This window comes from Drosophila eugracilis, unplaced genomic scaffold (genome assembly GCF_018153835.1).
Source record: "Drosophila eugracilis isolate 14026-0451.02 unplaced genomic scaffold, ASM1815383v1 contig_2154, whole genome shotgun sequence".
Classification (NCBI taxonomy): Eukaryota; Metazoa; Arthropoda; class Insecta; order Diptera; family Drosophilidae; genus Drosophila; species Drosophila eugracilis.
The window spans coordinates 8,614,079-8,637,805 of record NW_024573038.1 but is presented as its reverse complement, the minus strand read 5'-3'; positions in this window follow the sequence as shown (position 1 = coordinate 8,637,805).

Below are 23,727 nucleotides of genomic sequence, written 5' to 3'. Positions count from 1 at the left end.
GACAATATCATGCAAATGCGGCTTAATTAACTTGTTGCACGTCGCCCCGGCGAGAAGCTAAAACAACGACAACACGCATGCGCACTCAGCTTCCCAACAACAACAACAACAACCCAAACACGACCGCCAAATCAGCGCCAAATTGAAGCGGCCCTCACAAGGTGCTGGCCAACATCCCTACCGACCGACCAGGTCTAATTTCCGAAACTGTTGCCTCATTTACATTTGGCGCCAGAGCGGGCTACCTTCTCGGCTTCCTTTAATTAATTCGATATCACAACAATTTTTTTGTCGGCTACTGGTCTTGATTCTTTGGACAGGCCCAGGACCAGGCCCAAGCCCAGAGCCTGGTCAAAAGGCAGACTCTCTCGATGGACTTTCGAGACAGACGGCGGACAGACATATCCCGAAACCGAAACCGATACGAATTTCGGGACATACGAATTTCATTCAGAAATTTTTATGTCCAAATGTTTGGGAGTCAGAGATCGGATGCGGATGCTGGCAACAGCCACTGCCTTATCCTTTTGAACTTCATTTGCATAAACGGCATGAAATAAAATCAGCAGTTGCAGCAGCGGATGGAAATGGACAGACAGTCAGACAGTCAGACAGTCAGACATTCAGACAGGTAGCCAAAATAAATAAAATAAAATTTGGTATCGCAAAGCGAAAGATAAAAACGATTCGAAGGCAAAATAACAGGCTCAGATTGCTACTGTTTGCGGGGGGCTTAGAAGATGGTGGATAGGTACCTATTGGGTGGTAGTTTTTATAAAATAACTTAAAACGAAATCAATGAATAAGTTTAGTTATGAATTCAACTTTCGATTTAACATATAGTTTTCCAAATATATTCATTTTGTCAATGAAATTCTTGTCTATAACTTTTAAGATCTCAAAACAAGGACCTTCTAATCATCATGTTCAGAACAAACTTTCCCATAAAACCCTTACAGACTCTTAGCTAAACCTTCTTCTAACCCTCTCAAGACCCAGATTAGCAATTAACTCATCTTCTTCTAGGCTATAGCTTCTCTTCCCCTACAGGCCATTTCCTTCCCAGCATGAGATTGGCTAATTTTGTGGCTTAGCAGTTTTAGTTCTTTGTCGCCAGCCATAATCCTGACAGTTTTGCTACCAAAACACCAGAAATTAACATTACCACTTGGACAGCTCAAATCTCTTCCTAGGTAGGACCACTCACAATGATCAATCAGTCGAGGATAGAACAGGACAACGTAGAGTCACTGCAGGAGGGCGTGCAAAAGACAAGATCACGCCTCTTAAACGCATTACCCAGAGCCAGGCCGAAGATGAGGCTCTGACTCAGACTCGGTTGCCAATTAAGCGGGCATGACCGAAGACCGAAGACCCAAAACCGAAGAGCGTAGCCACAAACGAGCTAATGTGTCAATTATGCGGTTTACTTGGGTCTGGGCCTGGGCCTGGGTTCACTTTCGCAGTAGCTGAGACATCATTCAGCCAGTCAGCCAATCAGCCAATCAGCCAATCAGTCAGTCAGTCATTCAGTCAGTTTGTAGGTTGGCTGGCTGACCGGCGAGTGTGACAAATGAGTTGATAATATGGGAAAAGTTACGGTTACGGATCGGGAATTTAACTTTAACCTTGAATTAATTTCAGATCGCATATAACAAGCTGTAAGCTGTAAGAATGTAAAGTAGGAAAGTGATGGATGGGGGAAAAATATTGGAATTTTTAATTAATAAAATATACTAAGGGGTTGGTGATATAAAACTGAACTATATATTAGTTATTGAAGTTCCAGAAGCAACCTTTAAACCCTTTCTCGCTGTGTAGCCCATATCAAGCTCTCATGATCTTGAATTTACCTAACCTTTTCGATAGTCATTAAGTGGGGCTATTCCAGAAGTGAAACAGGTTTCTTGAACTTCCCAAAAATCATCTATGATTTCCAAGAACCAAAACTTCTCATGATTCAACCAAAGGCATCTTCGACATTTCCCTGTCTTTTGTTTTCTTTTCTCTTAATTGAAATTGATTGTCTCGAAGTTGGAGGAGAAGAAAGAGTCTTCTATTATCTTCTTCTACGTTTGACCCGTGCCAAGGGGAAGTGCCATTTAATCAAAAGAAAATAAAAAGGAAAAACGAATCAGTGCAAGTGCAAGTGTATCTGTGGGATACATAAAGTATCTAGCTAGCAAGGCGGCACGCTAATTTGGCTCGCGTGTTTCCTCAAGTGGCAGTCACTATGCCACTTGGCGAGCAGCAATCGCATAAATCGCCAAAAACACACCGCCCACCCCCTGCTCTCTGCCACCCAGGGTATTTTTCTATACTTCTATACTTTTCCTAGGCTTTTCAGTACAATTTCCCGCTGAGCTTTGTTTGCTCATTGGGCGCATCCGTTGCCGGTTTGCTTTCGAGTCTCTCTCTTATTGTTGTGTCAATTGTTGTTCATGTTGTTGCGGCAGTTGTTGCATCTCCTGCTATTTGTCATTTGCCGTGCAAAGCCCACAAATCTCAGACATACTGCACTTTATCAAGTAGCCACAGTCGCTAACTTGCTGACTCGCTAGTCGCTAGTCACTAGTCACTAGTCAGAGATCAAGGGAGCTCGGGAAAATATCAGCAAACTGGGTCAGGCTGCACTTAAGCTCGAGTCGTGCGTCCGCCAGATCTGGCATTGCCAGCCACTTGGTGCTTGTTTATAGTCCCCCAATTCTCAATCCCAGAGACCCAGCATCACCACCCTACTTCGATCTTATAATATCCCCCAACTCCCATTCCATTTTATAGGCTCTGTGATCCAGGGCTAATAATAATAGAGCCAGCCGGTCAAGAGCCGAGAAGCGCACAGTAGCCAACAACAAATCACAAAATCGTTTAACAATCATTTTCATGGCCCAGCCAGGCCAGGGCTCCTCTCCAGCCCAGCCAGGCCAGGTCCTCCTCTCCAGCCCAGCTCTCCATTGGCGATCTTGGCCAGGGCCAAAGGGAAAATTATAGCGCGATCACTTAACTCACGATCGCGATCGCGATCAGTTGGGGGCATTGAGATTATCCAGCTACTGGCAACGGAAGTTGCCTCAGACCAGGGAAACGCACGAAGGTACAGAGGGAAAAATGTATAAAGGAGAGGTTGTTGGAGGTAAAAATGATTATTTTTATGGATTTACAAATTGAGAATATCGTTTAGAGCCTTAGGTTGAGATATACTTAAAAGTCTTAAAGAAAATCTCCTTAGAAATCTTAAACTTTTCCTCTCAGTGCATCTTCACTCTTTCCACCTCGCTGTCCTGCCATTCCTACCATTGAAATAATTTTTATTGAATAATTTTTCATTATTTTTCGTTTGAATTGAGAGGCAGCCCGGGCAGTAGCTGAAACCGCAGACAGAGCCTGGCCAGCAGATCGAGAGGAGACCTCGGAGACTCCTCGCAAAACAGAGAGCTGGAGAACCTGGCCTGGCCTTCTTCTCCTGGGCCGTCAAAAACAATAAAGTCCAAAACGAGCGAACAATGTAAATGGCAAGTCATGATTTCGCTGTTATGCGCTGTTAAAAGGGGCGCTCGCCGTTCGACACGATCAAGAACAAAAACCAAAAACCCAAAAAACCAAAAAAAAAGTGTGGGGGCACACAGGATGATGGTTTTCGGGATTGGAACTTGGAACTTGGATTGGGCCAAAAGATGAGGAGGATGCTACCGTTGCCAGCAACAACAACAACAACAACGACGCCAACGCCAATGCAAACGATGGCCCAAAGAGCAGCGACATGACCCAAAACAATGAACACAGCCCAAAAGATCCAATCCCATACCAACCCATACCAACCCAGCCCAGAAGCCAAGTCAGCAGCCTTTGGAGAACCAACAAAATACTTTACTCATACTTTATGCCCAAAATGCTCGAGAGGCCGCGGTTTGACCAGATCAATGCAATTGTTTGCCCCTTTTTAGTCAAGTTGTGCGCACTTCATAAGCAAATACAACAAATACAACAACAACAACTACAACAAATCCAAACAACAACATGGCCAAGGAAAAGGGCCAAAAGAGCAAACAATGGAAATAACCAGGCTTTGAGTGCGGTTCTGCGTTTATATAAACATTTTTTTCTGCTTTTCTTTTTTGTATTTTATATTTGTTGGAAAAAAAGAACAGCAAAGGAGTCAAGTTTTTGGCACTTTGATTGGAACTACCGAAAAATGAAGAAGGAAATCACTTTCTTTGGGGGTAAGCAAAGATGTAAATACCCTTTAAAAGCAGTTAACCTAATCGGATGAAAGTTAATAAGTTAACAAAACATATTTTCCAGTAGATATATAAGATTTAACCCTTATCTTTCTTACTTACTTTCTTGCTTACTTTCTCCTGAAAGCTCAAATTTAACGAGCATAACCTTAACCATGACTCCCTAAGCCTCCCTTCCTTAAACTTAACTCACTTGCAATGTGACAGACTTTGACAGACTTTATAAAGCTGGCCCAAAGTACCAAAAGAAGGCAAAACTAAATCTCGCAGACAGTAACAAAACTCTTTCTGACCTTGAATGCCAAGCTGAGGATGTGTCTCTTGAAGCATTTTATCATCATTTCCGACGAAGATTCATTCTTAAACGTGCACCCAGCGACAAGCCAAGCAAAATCACAAAAAAATAACAAAACTGAAAACAGAGAGAGAGAGAGAGAGAGAGAGGGGAAAAAAGCCGAAATGCAACAATGAAATGCGGCGACAAAAAGCCAGAAGAGACCTGCCCCCAAGCTCGCCCTGTCCCTGAACATATATCCCTATATCATACCCGCTAGCGGTACCGTTTTGTGCGCATGCGTTGCGAATGGCGGACGCGGCTCAAAGCGAATGCCGCCGAAGAACCCTCCAACGAAAGGGGGGCTTACGAGAGGGTTTCCAAAGCGGGGGCTACTAAAATTTACGCGTGTGCTAAACACGAGACTTCCACGAACCCGAAAAAACGCAGCCCTTTATGTGGCATGGCCAAAGGCTAAAGTTGTCGTCTGCCTTCTTATTGTTTCTAAAATGAAAAAAGAAAAGAAAACGAAAATTCCTTAAAAAATAAAACAGGAAAAAACAGGAGAAGTAAGGAAGGATTTCTATTGTTTGTTCGTCAAAATAAAAGCTAAGATGAAATTCTTTTCACTCTGCTAGAAGACTGAAGTCAATTTGATTTGAAACACAGAGAGAGAAATGCTGACTAAGAGAGGGGAAAAAATATTCTTTAAAAAAAAGCAATTATAAGTTCTTTTTCTATTAAGAAAAATTTCAAAAATCACCTTTGATTTCCCACCTTTTAATCTTTTCTAATCAACTCCCAAACACATTTTCTTTCCGTGCATCTATTTTGAAAAACAAACAACCGCGTTGAGCTGCAACTCCACTCCGACCATCGACCATCTACCATCTACCATCCGATCATGATCATTAAAACCCGACCAATCCGGCATTCCACATCGTGGTGGGTTTATGGCCAGCGATCGATTACAACGCGAAGGTCGCTCCATCGATCGATCCGCCGCTCATTAGATGCCAAATAAAATGCGGTATAAAAACATCAACCAAATTGGCTGCGAGACATTTGCGTGTGAAGCGAACAGAAAATTGTTTTTTGTATTGGGTTCCCCACAAGCTTTATTTTTTGGTTTTCCTAGCAAGTGTTAGCACGTTCTATATGGCCCATATGGCCTAGCCACTTGACCCAACTGGCGCCACTAACTGAAAAACCCCCAAAGAGCTTTTACAGCTGAAAAGTGAAGAAAAACTGAGGCTACGGAACACTATAAATCATGGAAACCAAAAACAAAAAAAAGAAAACAAAAACAGAAGAAGAAATCTGCTGAAGAGGAGAGAAGATTTCATGGAGACAAAGACGATGGGTTGAATGAGGAAGAAGCTGCAGAAGAAGATGAAGCTCTGATCGGTTTTAACGCCCCAAGCAAAGGGTACTAAAAGCTAACAGAAATGTATACAAAGGGGTACAGAGAGCATTCGATAAAATGATCTTCAATTTGATATCATAATTAGTAAACTAAAAGTAGGGCCTTTTTGTTCCCAAACACAAATCATCTTTATTATGATATTTCTTATCATTTCTTACCTAAACTTCCCCCTTAGCCAGTACACACTGCCTGCATAGTATCAGTATCGCCTAATGTCCACTGACCGTGTGTGTTTATAAATCTTCTTTTAATTTGTGACAAGATCAACAAGTTCAAAGTTGTTTCAATCAATTGACCTCGCAGCTCCCAGGGGCTACAAATATTGTAACAGATCAGCCAAGAAACGAAAACAAAGCCGAGGCGAAAACTGAAAAGATGAAGGGAGAGAAGCCAAATCAAGTTTAGTTTTGTAGTATCAAATTCCAGCGAAATTTTGCGCAATAATCGAAGCAAAGTGCGACGCTGCACGTGCAAGCTGCCGGGCCATTTAATGCACTCACATGCCGCAGATCGTTGCAGGTTGACCTGCATTTTGCAAGCTCAGATTTGCAGTGGGCTTATTATTCAATTAAACTCAAAGCAGCTGTGCGTTCGAGTGGCGACTGCAGTGAAAGGCCATTGCGTATACGCCGCGTGTGTGCGTCATATGTCACATGTAACCTGTCCTCAGCCAAAACAGACCCATTAACCCAGTTACCCGAATACCCCCCTCGCCCTGCTTTGCTCCACTGCAGATACTATATATCTACTTTGTTTGCCTCAATTTAAAGTTCAATTTCATTGGCCCTGGTCGCAGCTCTCAAATTGATGTGACAACTTTGAAGACGAAAACGTGTGGGTCAATGAGCTCAATGCTCTGGCTCGCCATTCTCACTGTGCTGAGATGAGGTCTGAGGTCTGAGTAAGAAAATGAACCAAAAATTAGCATGAGTTGAGAGTTTTCTAAGGTCAGCTAAGGAGATAAACAGTGAAGTTGATTTCTATATCCGAAATACTTCTAATTTCCCTCCAAGTTCAGTTTCTTTCTCCCCTTACCACTCACCAATTTGTTTGTACTAAACAAGAAACATGTAGATTTCCCCTGATAACCCATGTAAATTAATAAAATTCAGTTGACCCTGAAATAAGCTAATGTTTTATTTTCTTTTCAGGAGAATTACTGCAATTGGTGTAGATGATTTATGGAGCCCCCGCTGGGTTAGCCTTGGCTTGGCCTCATTAATCAGCCAACTTCACTGAAAAGTGCATCACGCAATGACCAAAGCCTGGCATGCTATGCACTGTAGCACCAGCCACCCACCACCCACTTCCCATTTTCCAGGCAACTCCAAAATGGCGCCCAAAAGCACACAACAAGAAATATTTTATGCATTCAGGCAGCCTCCCAAACTCAAACACCAAAAAAAAAGGAGAGAGTAAGCGGCAACCATAAAGTTTAATGCATAAAATATTGAATTTTTGCAGACGGATTAACCTTGACTTTCACTTTCGCTGGAGGAAAAGCTGCTGTTGCTGCTGTTGCTGCTGCACTGCGTCCTGTCAAAGGATATAACTTTGAGTGGCGCGACAACCGCAAATGGCGAAATGTAACCGCAAATGTAACCAGACCAGAACCAGACACCCAGACTCAGACTGAAACTCAGACTCGGGACATTTGTATGCGACACATTCATAGGGGTGGCCAAGGGGGGTGGTGCTGCAAAAGGGGGTCAAAAAAGGGTGTGTAGAAAAGGGGGCAAATCCTGTACACTTACAACCACATGTGGCTGTAGTAGCTCTCGCTCTAACTGGCTAAATCGAAAGCTCCTCGCTGGCCTCTTTTGTATGCCGCGCAGCGTTTCAAAATATTCGTCCTTGGCGGCGACGAAAAATTGTTTACCCCCCCTTGCTTGTCCTGGAAATCTCAACCCCTTCTCTGGCATTCTTTTCTGTTTTCTGTTGCTGCTTTTTTGAATAATTCATATCGCCACTCGCTGGCAGGACATTCAAAACACACACGCGATGCGATGCAATCTGAATGCCAAACAAGCCAAGGCGAAGGTGTGTGTGTGTGTGTGTGCGAAAGCAGGGGGTGAGGAGCTGTTTTGCTATGGAAAATCCCAGATTTTGTATCATTCCACATGTTGCTTGGTTGTCACATTGAGCAGCCTTTCTGGGCAATTAAAAAAATGAGCAGCTTCGAAATAGTTGCGAAATTTTATTGATAAAAATAGAAGGAAAAAAAGAGAAAGCACGTTGAGGTGTTAGTGGGTGGTTGGGAGAAGTTTCCCTGGCTGGAATTTCCGGTAGCTATTTGGTATGCAGGATGCGTTTCCCAACACACATACAGACACAGGGAGACAGAGCAGCCAACGACCTCGTTACAAAACTGGAGCGAGCGAGGCAGGGAAAAAAAGCAATACTAGAGAGAGAAAATTCAGGACGAAAGACAGGGTTTTCGAGGGGGTAACAAAGAGAGAGAGAGAGCTCTCGTCCTTGTTTGTTATCCTGTGTAGGTGTTGCGTGTTTGTGCATTTGAGCATATGATTAAACTACATTTCACACAGCCACAACAACCCCCTCTCCACTTTGTCAACCCAAAGAAAAAAAGAAGAACAAAAACACAAACAGAGAAAAAAAGGGGTTAACGACACTTGCCACAGATCCTAATGATGCAGGCCGTGAGAGAGACACCTGCATCGTGTTGCACCCATAAAGATACCAATCTCGAAGGGTTACCAGCGACAGGTCAAAGGGCACAACAACAAAGACCAGAAAGAAGCTGAAGTGTTGCCTCTGTGCATCGCATTGAACGTATTCTCACGCAGTCAAGTGGGGAATGTTTTGCAAATTCCGTTGCATAATTGCAAGGAAAGTAGGTAACAATAACCCAAAATCCTTTACCGTTAAGGGGTTCGATGGGTTTTGTCTAGTCATACAGTTAGAAATGTCTTTTAATGAGCGGAAAAACCTGCGAGTGATACTCTTGAGAAGTTGGCAAAACGCAATTTCCCTATAACTGTTGCTGATTTGGGGGAGAAGAGAAATGGAATGGGAAGTGTGGGAAGTTTATGGGTTCCCAAGGCTCTTTTTCTATATCCTTTCTTGATAATAAAACTATCAAATAGTTTATTAATCTTACCTTATCTGTTTTTAGCTTTATTTTTTAAGTTAAAGAAAGAGAATTACTCTTGAGAAGTTGGCAAAACAAGAGAAGAGAAATGGAAGGGGAAGTATGGGAAGTTTAAGGGTTCCCAAGGCTCTTCTTTCATTAACTTTTCTCTAAAATAAGACTTGCAAATAGTTTATTAATCTCATCTTATCTGTTTTTAGCTTTATTTTTTAAGTTTAAGAATGAGTTTTACTCTTGAGAAGTTGGCAAAACGAAGAGAAGAGAAATGGAAGGGGAAGTGTGGGAAGTTTATGGGTTCCCAAGGCTCTTCTTACCTAACTTTTCTCTAAAATAAGACTTTCAATTAGTTTATTAATCTTATCTTCTATTTACTTATCTCTTTTTAGCTTTATTTTTTAAGTTTAAGAATGAGTTTTAACAGCGAAATGTTATAATAAGGATTAGCTTCTAACCTTCTTCTAGTTCAAGGCCTTACTAGATTACCTCATCTACGAAAAGGTTTTGCCTTTTGCCCAACTTGTGACGCACATTCCACTAATCAAAGCTCTATTTCCCTCTACCAAACACCCCCCTGACTTGTATCAAATCTTACCCGGTTAAAGAAATACGCTTAAATCGAACCATAGAGAGCTCTTTTTTTTTTGGCTGCCTTGCCCATCCCTGATATCATGGTCGCTTTGTAATTTATGACATTTTTGTGCGTCTTTTGTGTCGCGCTTGTATTAAATTTACAGCAACAACAACAACAACAACAGCAGCGGCCAAGAGAGAGAAAAAAAACCCCGGCCAAGTCCAAAGTCAAAGTCTGAGCCACTTTTGCCTGATTTTCACTGCAGAGGAGGCGCGAGACGAAATCGAAGACGAACCAAAATTTAAAACGCACGCACAAAAGTCTAAGAGCCAGCTGAAATTTTGGTAACAGCGGCAAAGGGGTTTAGCCAAGATCATTTTGATTTTTTTAGTTTGGGTATCGATTTGGGTTTGGGGGCCCTTTGCGATTGGAAATAATAATAATAATAATAATAATAAAAATAATGATAAGGTTGACCTGTTGTTAAAAGGCATTGAATGCCCTTTGGGTAATAATTTATTTGTGGGACACCATCGTGCTTAGATACGATTTTTAGTTTTTTGGATCTTTTCTTTACCTCTGCCAAAGAGCAGCCAAAAAACTTGTTTTAAGTTATTGGTTTGGGACTTAGCTTACTGATATCGCCGGAGTGGTGTTTCTGTTTTGGTTTACCTTCTTAAGGCTGGGAGTGAAAGCTGGTCTTAACGACGATATCTGTCTGATATATAGCCTGCTTACAGGTTGCCCAATCAACGGAGCTAGCTGAAAAGTGTGGGGGAGAGAGAGAGAGAGACTGACACGAATGTGGATCGTGTGACAAAGTCGAGGAATCGATTAACCCATTGATCGAGGAGGAATCGTTGGCGTACAACCAACTGCTAGTACAAATCTCAATGATTAAATGCAATTAGACAAAAGCGTTTAAATCGCAATCAGTTGAGCCACCAACCAGCCAGCCTAGCTAACCAAACACAAAATACAAAAATACAAAACAAAAACCACATCAAGCTCATAAAAAATGAGTTGTTATGAGGCTGGACTGGCTAATTGCAGGTGCAAAACACTGGCAGGTAAAACAACAAAAAACAAAAACAAAAAACAGCGGCGAAACGTCAAGCGTTTGGACACCGTCTAAGTGGAATTAAGTACGTGACATAAACTGTAATTGGATCTATTAGAGAGACTGTTTACTGGGCTTTCTGAGCTGATGGAATTTTAAGTGTTTTTATAGTGGCCAAAGGGGTGGGCCTAAAGCTGGTGGTAAGGTTACCTAATAGAAGTTCTTAACCAAAACTCTTATTAAACTTTTTATTTTATTATACAAAAAGCTAAACAAATTGCTACTTAAACCAGACACTAAGTCAATCATTAATTAAACACCAAACAAGAGAAGAACAATTAAACATTAAAAACAATAACTTACAGCTGAAAAACACATGCAAATATTAACAACAGAAAGACAGTTAATTTGTCAATCAGAAGGCGAGATAAAACCGTAAAACAACGCCCCAAAAAGCCATGATAATTATTCACTTGCTCTCGCGCCGCTCTTGAGCCGAGAAATCATTCATTAAACAAAACACAAAATACAATTTTAAAAACAAACAAACAAGCAGCCAACATGTGTAGAAGCTCTGAGAAAAAAATAAATAAAAAAATAACAAATAAAAAATCAAAAATATACAAGAGACGCGCGCCAAAAAATGCTGCGTGAATCGCTTAAATAATTAATATTTTAACACTTTGGCAAACAAAAAACGTTAAATTTTGAATTGAATTTTACATTTATTATAATAAATTAAGGCGTATAAGGCATAATTGCTTTGAATTGGCTTAGGCAGGCGCTGGATTGAAAGGCTAAACTGCCGGTCAGGCGGTGGCCAAGAAAGTTTAAGCCAGAAAAGTAGGAAGATTCTTCAAAACTATGAAGAAGAAAGGCTTTGCCTAGCCATAATTTCCTATACCCTAAACTCTATTAACTATTACTTCCTCAACTAGCCAAGGCATATTTTCATTTGGCCAACGGAAATGAGCTTCATTACCAAAACAAACACACAGAGAGCGAGGAAGAGAGAGAGAGGTAGCTGGCCGAGAAGCTGCCCCGCCTCGTCCAAGACCCCAAGAGATGACGGACTTTGACTGACTGACTAATGTGTGTAGAATGGGCTGGTTGAAATGGAAATTGAATACCTGTTTGCCGTTTAATTATTTCGTTTGCGTATTTCTTAACCACTTTTTTTTGGTTCTTTTTGACTGATTGTCATTAATTAATTTTCTGTTTAAGCCGTTTTTGGCCAAGCCTAAACTGATTTGCTGGGTTCATTCATAAATCCCCGAGCCCAGGCCAATGGCAAATTGAATTGTTTTTTAAGTGCAATTGGGGGGAAGCATTCCGCCATTAAGCCGAGCACGCGCCGAGCCCAAAGCGAGGATCGCAGACATCCGATGATTGCGCAAATTGCACCTACACAGGCTGGCAGAAAAGTGCGTGGTACTTGCCAGCATTCATCACAGATCAGCAAGGCAAGAAGTGCACTGAGAGAAATTTTTGTTAAGAAGATAAAACCAGCCTACCTATAACTTTAAAGCAATCAAAGTCGAAGGCAAAACCATTTTCTTCCCTTGAGAATCTTTTTCTCTCTAGAAAATTGTCAAAGAATCTAAGTTAAAACTTATTTCTCTCAGTGCTTAACCCAGACCAGACCAAGACGAATGTGAAAAAGAATCCGGCACAGACAAAAGACAGTCAATTTTTCTGCACCAAACACACACACGCAGGAAAATTAGTTGCAAAGACCGCTGAGTCTCAGTCTCCGTCTGAGAGTCTGGAGCCCAGTTTGAGCCTTGCCTTGCCTGTGGCATAAATCACTTGACAGGAAGCGTTGCAAGCCTTGTTGCGCCCACAACAACAACAACAACGGCAACAGCAACCACACAGCCACTTCTCTATGTGGCCATTAAAAGACATTTGTTTGTTTGCTTCGCCAGGCAGTCAGCCAGTCAGGCAGTCGGTTGGTTTTGGCTTTTTGCATTCCATGAACGATGAAGCGCAGCCATTGCAAATTGAAATCGAAATCAGTTGGCCAAAGGAGCCGGGGACAGCTCGTCATCGAGGCTGGCAAAGCAGCTCCATCATCCGCATCATGGCTCTGGGGCATGGTTAAGGCCGGCAATGCGTAAGTGCCCTGGTTGACCAAGGGACCGCAGGACCACAGAGCAAATATGTTGGACCGCAGATTACACTGGAAAAATATTAAATATTATATACCAAATTCAGAAGGTATCTAGAAACAAAGTTACTAAGTTTAAGGAGTAAATTTAGATTTTTGCTAAATTTTAAAATGAATTTCTTTCTTTTTTAGAAAAATATTCAAAAACCCTTTAATAGAGTTTTTAACCTGTCTCAAAATGTCACTCAATCTAGCTATGATTTTCTCCCAGTGCCCTTTATTTTTTTGGCTGTTGTCTTTTTCCCCTTTCCTTGGCTCTTTCGCTTTCTGTCTGCACTTTGACTCGAATCCTGAAGGGCAAAAACTGGACGAAAGGACCTCGGCCGGGAGGTCGCGTTGGTTCCCCCAGAGACTGGCTGGCAGAGAAATGCCGCAGAAATAATTATTTCTGTTTGCCATATCTCTGTTTTGGGTTTGGCAGTCACTGGGCTCCGAGTGTAGGAGGCGGTCATGTGTGGGTAGCTCCTCTACTCGTAAGATTGTAAGTGAATCTGAGCTTACAAAGTGAAAATCTGAGTGATAAATGACAGGAAAAATATTAAAATTAAAAACAAGAAAATCAAGGTCAATGAAATGACTTTAGCCCTGGTAACGAGACCAGTTAATATGATTTAATAAAAGTGAAAAAAAAACAAACAATGAATGGGAAACGCAGAGATGCAACTTTTAGAAAGGTCGCTTGTTCGCTTATTTTCTATTTTTAAAAGGGAATCTACAAAAAACCAAACAATAACTCCCAGCTTAAGCCCTCCTTGGGTATATATATATATAGCTATATAGATAATTCCCATTTATGATCAGAGATATTTCTAGATGAGGGGCTTTTGTATATCATTCCGATCTAAGGGGAAAATGGCAGCTAAGCCGTCGTCAGGTTTTTCCAGTCAATTAGTTGCTTGATTAATTAGCCCAACATTTAGCACTTAATGCAGCCCTACAACAAGTTATTACCCATAATATATAGTATTTAGATAAAGATATATACAAGATTAAAACCAGCTGAACCGCAGAATATGGCCGCTTGCAAAATGTTAAGTATACGACATGTCTGAACTGCAGTTCAGCAGCATCGAAAATTGGCCGAGAGGAAGGTAATTTCAAGACGCTTTATGTGACAGCTACAAGATTCGATATCGAATCGATTATCGATATGGCCAGAGAATCGGGTGCGCTGCGCACGCGCCTTCGATTATGAGCTAAAATTTATACCCACGCTCCCTCCGAGTTCTCAATCACGAGAAGGGGGTGTCGCAGCAGCAGCAGCAGCAGCAGCAGCGTCAGCATCATTAAGCCAGCCAAATCAAAGTTGGCCATCCATAATCAATCAAAGCCAAAACAACGACGCTCGTTGTTTGCTGTTGTGACTGGGCCTGAAACAAATATGCCACTAATTACAGGCCCAGTCAACGCTGCGATTGCGGTTAAGAATGCCAAGACATCGTGTGCATTATGTGGCATTATGCAACCTGCAACCCAACCTATATGCATGTGCAATAGCCAGGCACCATTGTTTCGCCGTGACTCGCCGTGCAGCGTCTCTGTGAATCGCCTTTTTATACACAATTACATTATTTATCGTTTAATTAACTCAACCCGTAATTATTTCAATTAAAAATGCTGCTCAGTCGTCCGACTGCTGCTGCTGAGTAATCCAAACTCAGAGCTTAACTCACAATTGCAATTGCCGCCAAATGGCAAGCAACCTGTAGGGTCTCCCTCTGATTGTGAGATCTATAGCTATATGGCCAGCCATATCTCTTACTGAAAATGGGCGTGGGCACGCCTCTGACTCAGCCTCGTCGACGACGCTGATGTCTGGCTGAGTAGCTCGTCAAATTGAATGCTGCCTGAGTTTTTCCCACAACAAATTTGATCAGCAATAAAAAATGAGCCGAGCAATAATCAAAATGGAAAATTTTATGGTTAAGTGATGAGAAGAGAAGTTGGTTATACACTATGAGGGGATAAGTGGGATATAATATATTATATATATAGGTAAGAAAAACTAGGAAACTTCTCTCCTATCTAATACCTTCCTCTCTCTTGATTCCTATGACTCCTAAACCTTTCTTAAAACTGTCTCAAAGCCCCTTGATTAGCCAAGCTTACCCTCTCAGCAGGGTGTTTGATAATAAAAACTAAAACAAGCGCCAAATTAAAGCTTACAAATGCATAGAGGAAGAGCTGAGTCGATCAATTCCAACGATAAGAGTTTGTGGCTAATCAAAAAGAGCCGCCAAGACACTTGTTACCTGGGGCAGAGATCGATATTTGTTCCAAGCCAATCGACGCCTTATCGCAGCTTCGTAATTAAGCCAACGACCAGCAGCGGACTTAAAACATTTTCAGATCGAACTCTCTAAAAAAAGAGCAGAGATAGATTTTAGTTTCCCCCGCTGAAACTTCTCCCTTTTTTACATGTGGGCTAAGACGGAAATTTATGGCTGATGGCAACCCCGAAGTTTGGAAGTTTGAGAGTCCGGTTGGTCATGGCGTTGATTAGTCCAAAAAAAAAATACAAATAAATAAGAGGTAGGGAAGGAGGGGTTAGGAAAAGAAGCAAGTTAGTCGGGGGACAAGTGACACAGCATGGCGCAGTCGCAATGGCTGGTGGAGGGGCAGGGGGTGCCTTTGTGTCCAAAAACCATTTGCCGACATTTGGCTGAGACTGAGAGCTCAGTTTCAGCTTTTCGTTTTGGCCTTTCTGTAAATTTATGTCTCATCGAGTTGACAACCTAAAGAATGGGCTACCTACAACAACGTCGTCGTCGTCTTTTGGGCCAGAAATCTATGCGTTGTGGGATTTCAATAAAAAGGCGTACCGCTACATTCGAAAGTTACATTTTTGGAAATTCGAAGAGGAGCCGCCGTCAGGTTTCTTTCTCATTTAACTCTGTTTAGCTCTTCTCTCCCCTATTTTTTTTTTTAATTTAATACATTTTCGGCTTTACGATGATGGCCAAAATGAAAAATATATATATTTATATCTGTTTAAATGAACTAGAAGTCAAGTTCTTTTTTGGCGCTCCTCGAAATTTTGCATAAATTTGCAATTCATTAAAACACAAATTTTGCCTAATTTTTTCCACCAAATTTTTGGTTGTTGTTGTTTTTGTTTTGGCAATCACATAATTTATGCGACAAGTTCTACATTTTATTTACGTGATTGTGATTAAACTTTAATGGGTTCATTGATTGGCCCGCTTCGAAATGCCTTACACGTGGCCAAAATGTAAAGCCAAGACCAAGAATTCATCAATGTTGGGATTATCTGCCTTGGCTATATCTATATATAGAGAGAGAAGGGTTCATAAAACAAGTGTACAGGCAAAGAGAGTGCTTAATAAATTTGCTTAGCTAATTTTGTTAAATGCAATAAATTTCAATGAAAATGCACTAAAAACAAATCAAAGTAAGGCGGGAAAGAAATAGATGGCTCGTTTGATACCCTGGGATGGTGGAGAGAGAGGTTTAGTTTTGGCAGATTACTTAAGTGACTTATAAGTCTTGTTTTTTATCAAATTTCCATAGATGTTATTAGGGAATTTGTTAAGTTTTTTAATGTTAAATATCCCCATTTCCACCCCCAACTCTCTCTCTAGGGCATTTCCTCCGTCGAGTTCCCTTCTTCCAGTCCACTTCTCACTTGTTTTATATTTTGTTGTTCCCGCACAACATGTGTAGCAATAAAAGCACTGACCAACAGCACAAAAAACTCTACAAAACCAAAACCAAAAACCGAAAAATACACAGCCAGGCCAATAAAAACCAACACTATGCCAGGTTTTTCCCCCAACAACAACAACAACAACAAGCAAAGAGAAGACAACACACAGATCGACACAACAAGAGCAAACCCAGCAAACTCAGCAAACATCAAACACGATTTGTTCAAATGTACGCAATTATTTATCGGACCCGGACCCGAACCCGAACCCGTAACAAACTATCGAATCGGACGCTCTGGGCACTCGAGATGAGTTTGGGCCAAAAAGTCGAAGGAGCAGTACGAGATTTATGCACTTGGCCAGGACCCTTTTGTCCCGGCTTGAAGCTGCTGCCGCTGTTGCTGTTGCAATTGAGTAGTAAAAAATAATTTCGCTTTTTATGAGATTTATGTGGCTTGTTTGCACATTTGATGTAGCCCAACACCAACATACCTCTTAACTTCAAAAAATAAAAAACAAAAAACCAAAAACCCAGAGGGGAGATACTTTAAGACTTCTTCATGGCATATAAATTGCAATCAAATCTAGAGAGGGGCGTTAGGGACACGCCCTACTTTCTAACTCTAAACGGTTTCTTATTTCGAATCAAACGAAAACTTTCACCCAAAAATGTCATCGATTTTAGTGGCTCCCCACTGAGCTGAGCTCATTTACTTATCAGTTTGCTAGCCATTTTTTGGTAGTAAAGTTGGCCGAGAGATCTACTTAGAGCGTGTGCCGCTCTGAAATTAGTATCGACTAATGGGAACCATAAAATAAAAAAACGCCACGAAAAACAATTCCGTGCAATTGCACAAATAGCTGTTATAAAACCCAAATCGAGTCGAAACAATGGTTAAATACAAACTAATAAAAAACCAAACCAACCAACTTTAAGTAGCCATAAAAACCAGGGCACTGAAAAAAGAGTAAATGCAAATTGTTACTTGCCACTAACGGTCTTTTAAATATTTCTTGGGAAATTTAAATACATTATCTTAAGGGGTGTTTAAGAAGTTCAGACAAGGGAAAAGTGTTTAAACTTGGATAATAATTAAGTTTTTAGAACACTAAGCAGGTAAGTTAAGGAACTACTTTGAAGGGGGTCTAAAGATCTCAGCATGGAGGCGATAAGTTGGGATATTTTTCTATATACCTTTGGAAAGATGGATTATTCTTTTAGTTAGTGAACTTTAATCTTAAACTCTTTTAAAAATCAATAAAAATATATCTCTATATCTTAATCTAACATAAAATACAAACTCAAACATTTTAAACTCTTCCAATAAGCCGCCTGCCAACTCCACTCGTAAACTTCTCTCTCACTTACCGACGTCTCTTGCCAATATTATTTTGATATAAAAATCATGTAAGTTGCTTCTGAAACGGACACTTGTTATTTCCCAATTAAACCCCAAAATAAAGACATCTTCAAATCAAAACCAAGCCAACATTAGCCCCCCTAATCGATTTTAAAATGTCCGTAAAATCAAACCCAGCACTCACAGCCCATATTGTTTGTCTTTTCTTCTCTGTTTTTTTTTGTTTTTCTTAACAACTGAAATAAAATTTGGCTTTTTATGTCGTCGTTGACCTTCGTCTAATAAGAGAAGCCACCACCAGCAGCAGCAGCAGCAGCCAAACAAGAAAACTTTAACTTGAACTAATGAAAGAAAACAAATTTATAGGCATCATAATTATGCGAAATTTCAACGGGCCAAAACGTTATCGAAATCCAAAAAGACAAAAAAACCAAACAACAGATAAAAGTTGAAGTTTATTTTTTTGTTAATATATATATAGAGATATATATTTTTTGTTTTTGGCTAATAGTAAGTTATGAAGTTGCCAGGGAAAAAAAAAAGAGACAAGAAATGCTTCCATAGATGATTGCCGTTTGGCCAATCAATTTCTGGTTAATAAATTTGCCGCAAAATTGTCAACGGCCAAAAAGACAAGGTATTTATGACGATGTGGCTGCTGACTTCTTCTTGTTGTTGTTGTTGTTTTAGTGAAATTATTGTTGTTTTTGTTGGCTTAACTTTAACCATTTAGCTTGTTGTTTGTGTTTTGAGGCGTTTCAGATTTTTTGTGGATTTCTTATTTGATTTGCTTTTTTTTCTGTATTTTTTTTTATATTTTTTTTTGGAGTTTGGGTTTTTTGAAAACGGCACGTGCGCCTGTGTCAGGTTTTTTACGAGCGGCTAATTTTGTGGCCCGGTCGGTTTTGGTCTTTAACTCTTGGCCAGAAAGACACTCCGCTCAGATCTGGGACTTAGTTTCCTTTGTAGAAATGAAGTGACTGCGACTAAGCAGTATGCTGGAATCGATAACGTTGCTCAAAGCCAAGTCCATAAAAAATATATATATAAAGTTTAGTTTATAGTTTATGCTAAAATATCTGATGGATTGATTTGTCGAAGCTGTGATTGAGTCGTTTGGCCATTGACAGGAAAGGGTTTTCGGGTGGGGATGTTAAAACGAAGATGGGATGCTCTGGGAATGATGGTTTTGAATGATAATAAGATATTTTAAGACTAAGTGATCATTGATCATCAATAGTTTAATGAAAATAATGAGAGTTCTTGTCATTAAATAGATTTTGAACCTTTTTGGAAGGATATTATATATGATCTTGGCTCAAAAGTCTCTTCCAGCAACCATTATACTTATAAGAAGTGACTTTTCCTTAAACTTTTCTTTATATATCAGAAAGGGAAGCCCTTTAGCTTCACACCTTTTTACCAAAAAGGTATCTTTAACTCTTTATTAACCCTTTTACTCATCCCAAACTCATCTCTTAGTTCAAATACCCTTACTACCTCTTAGAAAACGCAATGACACATCCACCACTCCCTCTCGTATTTCATTCAAATTGCTAATGCCAAATAATCTGATGGATTGATTTGTCTTCACTACGAATTAACTCGTTTCGTGGTCAAAGCTAAAGTTAAAACTAAAGCTGAGGCAGAAGGTAGAGCTGATGCTGCTGCTGCTGCTGATGATGATGATGCTGTGACTTCCTATTGATTTACAAGCTGACAGAACCCAGAAGGCAGTCACTTAGCAAATCCTTTTTTATCTTTATGGCTCTGACTTCGAATGAGTCGTCTGCACAGCAGCAGCAGCAGCCTTAACTGCAATATCCAACTGGGTCTCTTCTTCACCTCCTCCTCCTCCATTCATTCATTCATTCCTTCACTCATTCATTCATGCAAACTGGTAGCCTTCCAAAGACCCATAAAATTGGCCACCGATCGCTCCATTAGGCCAGAATCCAATCATCCCCCAGCCTACCTCCCTGTCTTCGCCTTTCATTCGTTGTGTAATTGTCAACTGGCACGATCAACAGCTCAGCTTAGCAGCTCAGCTCATCAGGCAGCTCCAGCTCCTTGGACAACTCAATAAACGAGGCCTTCCGAGGCCTTACACCTGACCACAAAAAAACTCACTCCACTGCCAGGGTCACTTTCCTTCCGCCCCTCAATCCTCTCACAAGCCTGTTTGATTTCATTTCATTCCGTTTGCTGCGGCTGTTTTGCATGCTTATTGCCAGTTTTGATTGCAGGCGCTACACAGCCACAGCCACAGCCACATCCCAGATTCCCAGTGTCCAGTGTCCAGTGCCCAGTGCCCAGTTCCCAGCTCAACTCCCAGCTCAACTCCCTGCACTGCCTGCTGGCCTGTTAAGAAGGCGTTAAATGCATGATTTGTGGCCACAGTTGGTTAATGGTAATGAAGCTGATGGTCAGTAAGCCAAACAGGCGACGACCGGCCTACCAAGCTTTTGGACTTTTGCCTTCTTTTTTTTTTTTATTTGTTGCTGTTGCTGCTGCTCTTGTTGTTGTTGTTGTTGTATCCCCCTCTTGATTTTTTTTACTTTTTGATTTCAATTAAGCAGCTTTGTGTGAATTGCTGAAATGTTTATAGCCTTGGTTAGGGTGCGAGTGGCCCGAGTCGATATCACTACGGTTTCCCATGAATTCTCATGGCTGCAACTTGAAGGCGCCCAGTTTGAGGTGAAATTACTCATGGTTAAGTAGGATATTTTTGTGATTTTATAGTTAATTATTTAAGGAGTGCTAAAATAATAGTAAAACTTAGTTTTTAGTGTCATAAAATGCTCTTTTGTGGAGCTCAACAGGATAGCAACCTCCACCTTTTCTTTGCCAAACTGCATTTATCTTTTCATTTAATCCCAGAAATCCATCTAGATCCGGGCAATGACGTCACGGCCAATAGTTTGTCACAAGCCAAAAGGCAGGACGGTCCAAGCAAAGAGGCCAAAACCAAAAGAACCAAAGTCTGCGGTACGCCCAGGGCGCCATAATCACAGACGACGCGGCATTTTGTAGGTCAAGTCTGGCCGGGCTTATGGCTTATGGCCGCCGCTCTTGCCTGGCTTCCAAGCACGAGAATGGTGTGTGTGTGGGTGTTGGTGTCAGTGGCGCTGCATAAAACTTTTCACAGCCGTCAACGGCGGCAACGACGGCGGCGGTGGCCAACCTTGTGCAACTTTTCAGACAGCAAAAGAAACTACAAGCTCGTCGACTGCAAAATGCAAACTGAAAACTGCAAAACTGCAAACGGCAAACTGCGAAAAATTTAACTGCCACGGCGGTGGCGCGACGACAACTACCAACAATTGCAGTTTTGGGGTCTCGGTCTGGCCAAATGGCCAAATGGCCAACTTAGCTGCCAATGCGACTCGGCATCATAAAATTTAATTTCCTGCGCTTTAAGTTGGCCCAAATATGCCGACCGACCTCCCCCCTCCCAAAGCCTACCAAATCCAAGCTGGAAGCCCGTTTTAATTGCGCTTTCATTAACGCGACTTTGATTTATGGCTACCGCGTTGTAGCCAAAGGTTGTTTTTGTTTTTGTTTATATTTTTTTTTTATTTTTCATTTACTTATATATTTATTTTCCCTCTTTTTTTCGCTGCTCTCCAGTTCCAGCGATTTCTTTTGCAAATATTTAAGCATTTATAAAGTTTTTTTCTCCAATCTTTTTCTGGCCGCCGCTTGCCGGGCTGTTTGTATTGATTTTCAGCCACGCTGAGAGGGCTTTTTGTTTAATACTTTTCGGTAGTCAAATTGCCTCCAACACTAACACTAACAACAACAACACTAACCACATCCAATGCGTTTACAAAACTTAACTTTGTTTGCCTTCGCTGCTGCCGTTTACAGCTGAATCAACGCATATTTTTTTGGATCTTTCGGCTGATGATGATGATGATCTGTCAGATTTTGAAAGTCTAGACAAGCCGACGACAATACGCATAGCTGGGAGGTCTTTTTCAGTTTCTACAGTCTTTATTTTTTTATCTTTTTCTTACAAAAGATTTGCATCTGATCAAAGTATAACGCTGGCTAAGGTGCGGCTATACGGAAAAGAGCCTAGAAAGGTCTTAAAGTTGGCCAGAAGGGGAAGAGAATTAGTTGCTAACTTTGGCTTATATTAAACACAATTTTAATTCAAATTCTCAAAGGCGAATTGACACATTTTTGCTTATTTTTTGGTGATTTTTTTACCCTTAAACTTGGCTAAGGAATTCTTTAAGTTTTCTCCTTAAAAACTTTTCAAATTTCAAACTTCAAACTTCAAGCCATCTTATGGTGTATCTTCTACAGATTCCTATAGCTTAGTATCACCATCTTTCAGGCTATAGGAGTAATATGATCTGAAGGAAATGCTGAAGCGGCGCCTCAACATTTTCCACCTCTGCCATTTCCATGCCGCCCCAAGCAGCCAAAGCGGCGTCATTCGCGTTGCATTGCAAATGCTAAAAATGCTGGAAAAATTAGAAATGCAAATGCAGTCGACGCTGGCGCTTTGATGAGTCGGTCGTCGGTCGTCGCCGCTGTTGCTTTTGTTTGCCTTTTGATGATGCGCATGCGCAGCTTTGGCCGAGTGCAAAAACGTGCGGCCACGGAAAAACGACGACTGCGTGGCATCGACATCTCCTCCTGAAAGCCAGCATTAAGGCAGCCAGCACGTGCGCGCATGCGCAGCAAATAACTCGCCCATCTCCTCTCCGCCTTTATTTTATATTCCTCCTCCAATGCCTGCAACCAAGCAACAGCCTCCTGCCACATGTTCATCCCCCATTGAGCTGAGTTGGGGGCATGCCAACATGCCCGGCTACTTTGTTTATTAATTCTTTTGCGCATTTTTTCGCGCTTGACTCTGGGATGCTGTACGGTAAGCTTCAGTTTTTGGTTTTCGTTTTGGTTTTAGCCAGGCCGCCGGCAAAAAAGATTATTGCCGGTTTTCATTAAGAGATTTATGGCAGCCAGCGATGCAGCCCAGCAGCAGCCTCTGCATCGGCATCGGCATCGGCGTCAATATCAGCTGCTCCCCATGCACTTGACCGCCGCTGGATGCCGATGGCATACGTTCACGGTCTTTTGCCGGTTTGAAATTTAAATTTTCAAATTCTAAGCTGCACCTGAGATGCACTGAGAGAAGTTTTAGATATATTTTTGATATAACTTAAAGTTAAAAAAGTTAGCTAAGGCTTTCTTAAGATAAATAGCTGCTAATAATAAGCTTAAATATCGTTAATTATCAAATTTAAAATCAAATCTAAGTTGCTGCTCCCATTTCTCTCAGTGCCTTTGCCCACTATTTGCCTTTAGATAGCCATCTTGAGCGCCGGGCGACCTTGTTGCCTGGTTTTCGGCCGACAGACATTTGGCCAAATGTCAAGCAACGTCTGCGACTGTCTGCAAATTGTGTGTGTGAGAACTTGCCTCTATTTTCCCATATCGTTTTCGTAGTTCGAAATGGTTTCGAAAAAACCCCCAGCCAGGGTGGCCCACAAGCTTGACTTTATCTCTGCGCCACCCCACCACACCCCATCCAACCCATTTGCCTTCTTATTTATACGTTAAAAATGTGTGCAAACAGCAGCGAAAAGAGCAGTCAGCATATTGCCAATAAAACTGGCAAAAAGAAAAATAAGAAAAAAATCGTAAAGCAAAGTGGTTGGCTTTGACACTGCTCAGCTCGATCGCGGACTTAGGCATGGACTCCAGATTGGAGCTCTCTTAGCCAACGACTACTAGTGGCCAATTTGCCTCCCCGGAGGTGCGGATCGAGGTGTAGCAACTGCAGCAGCAGCGACAGCAGCTTATAAAGCCATTAATAACCCGCGCATTTTC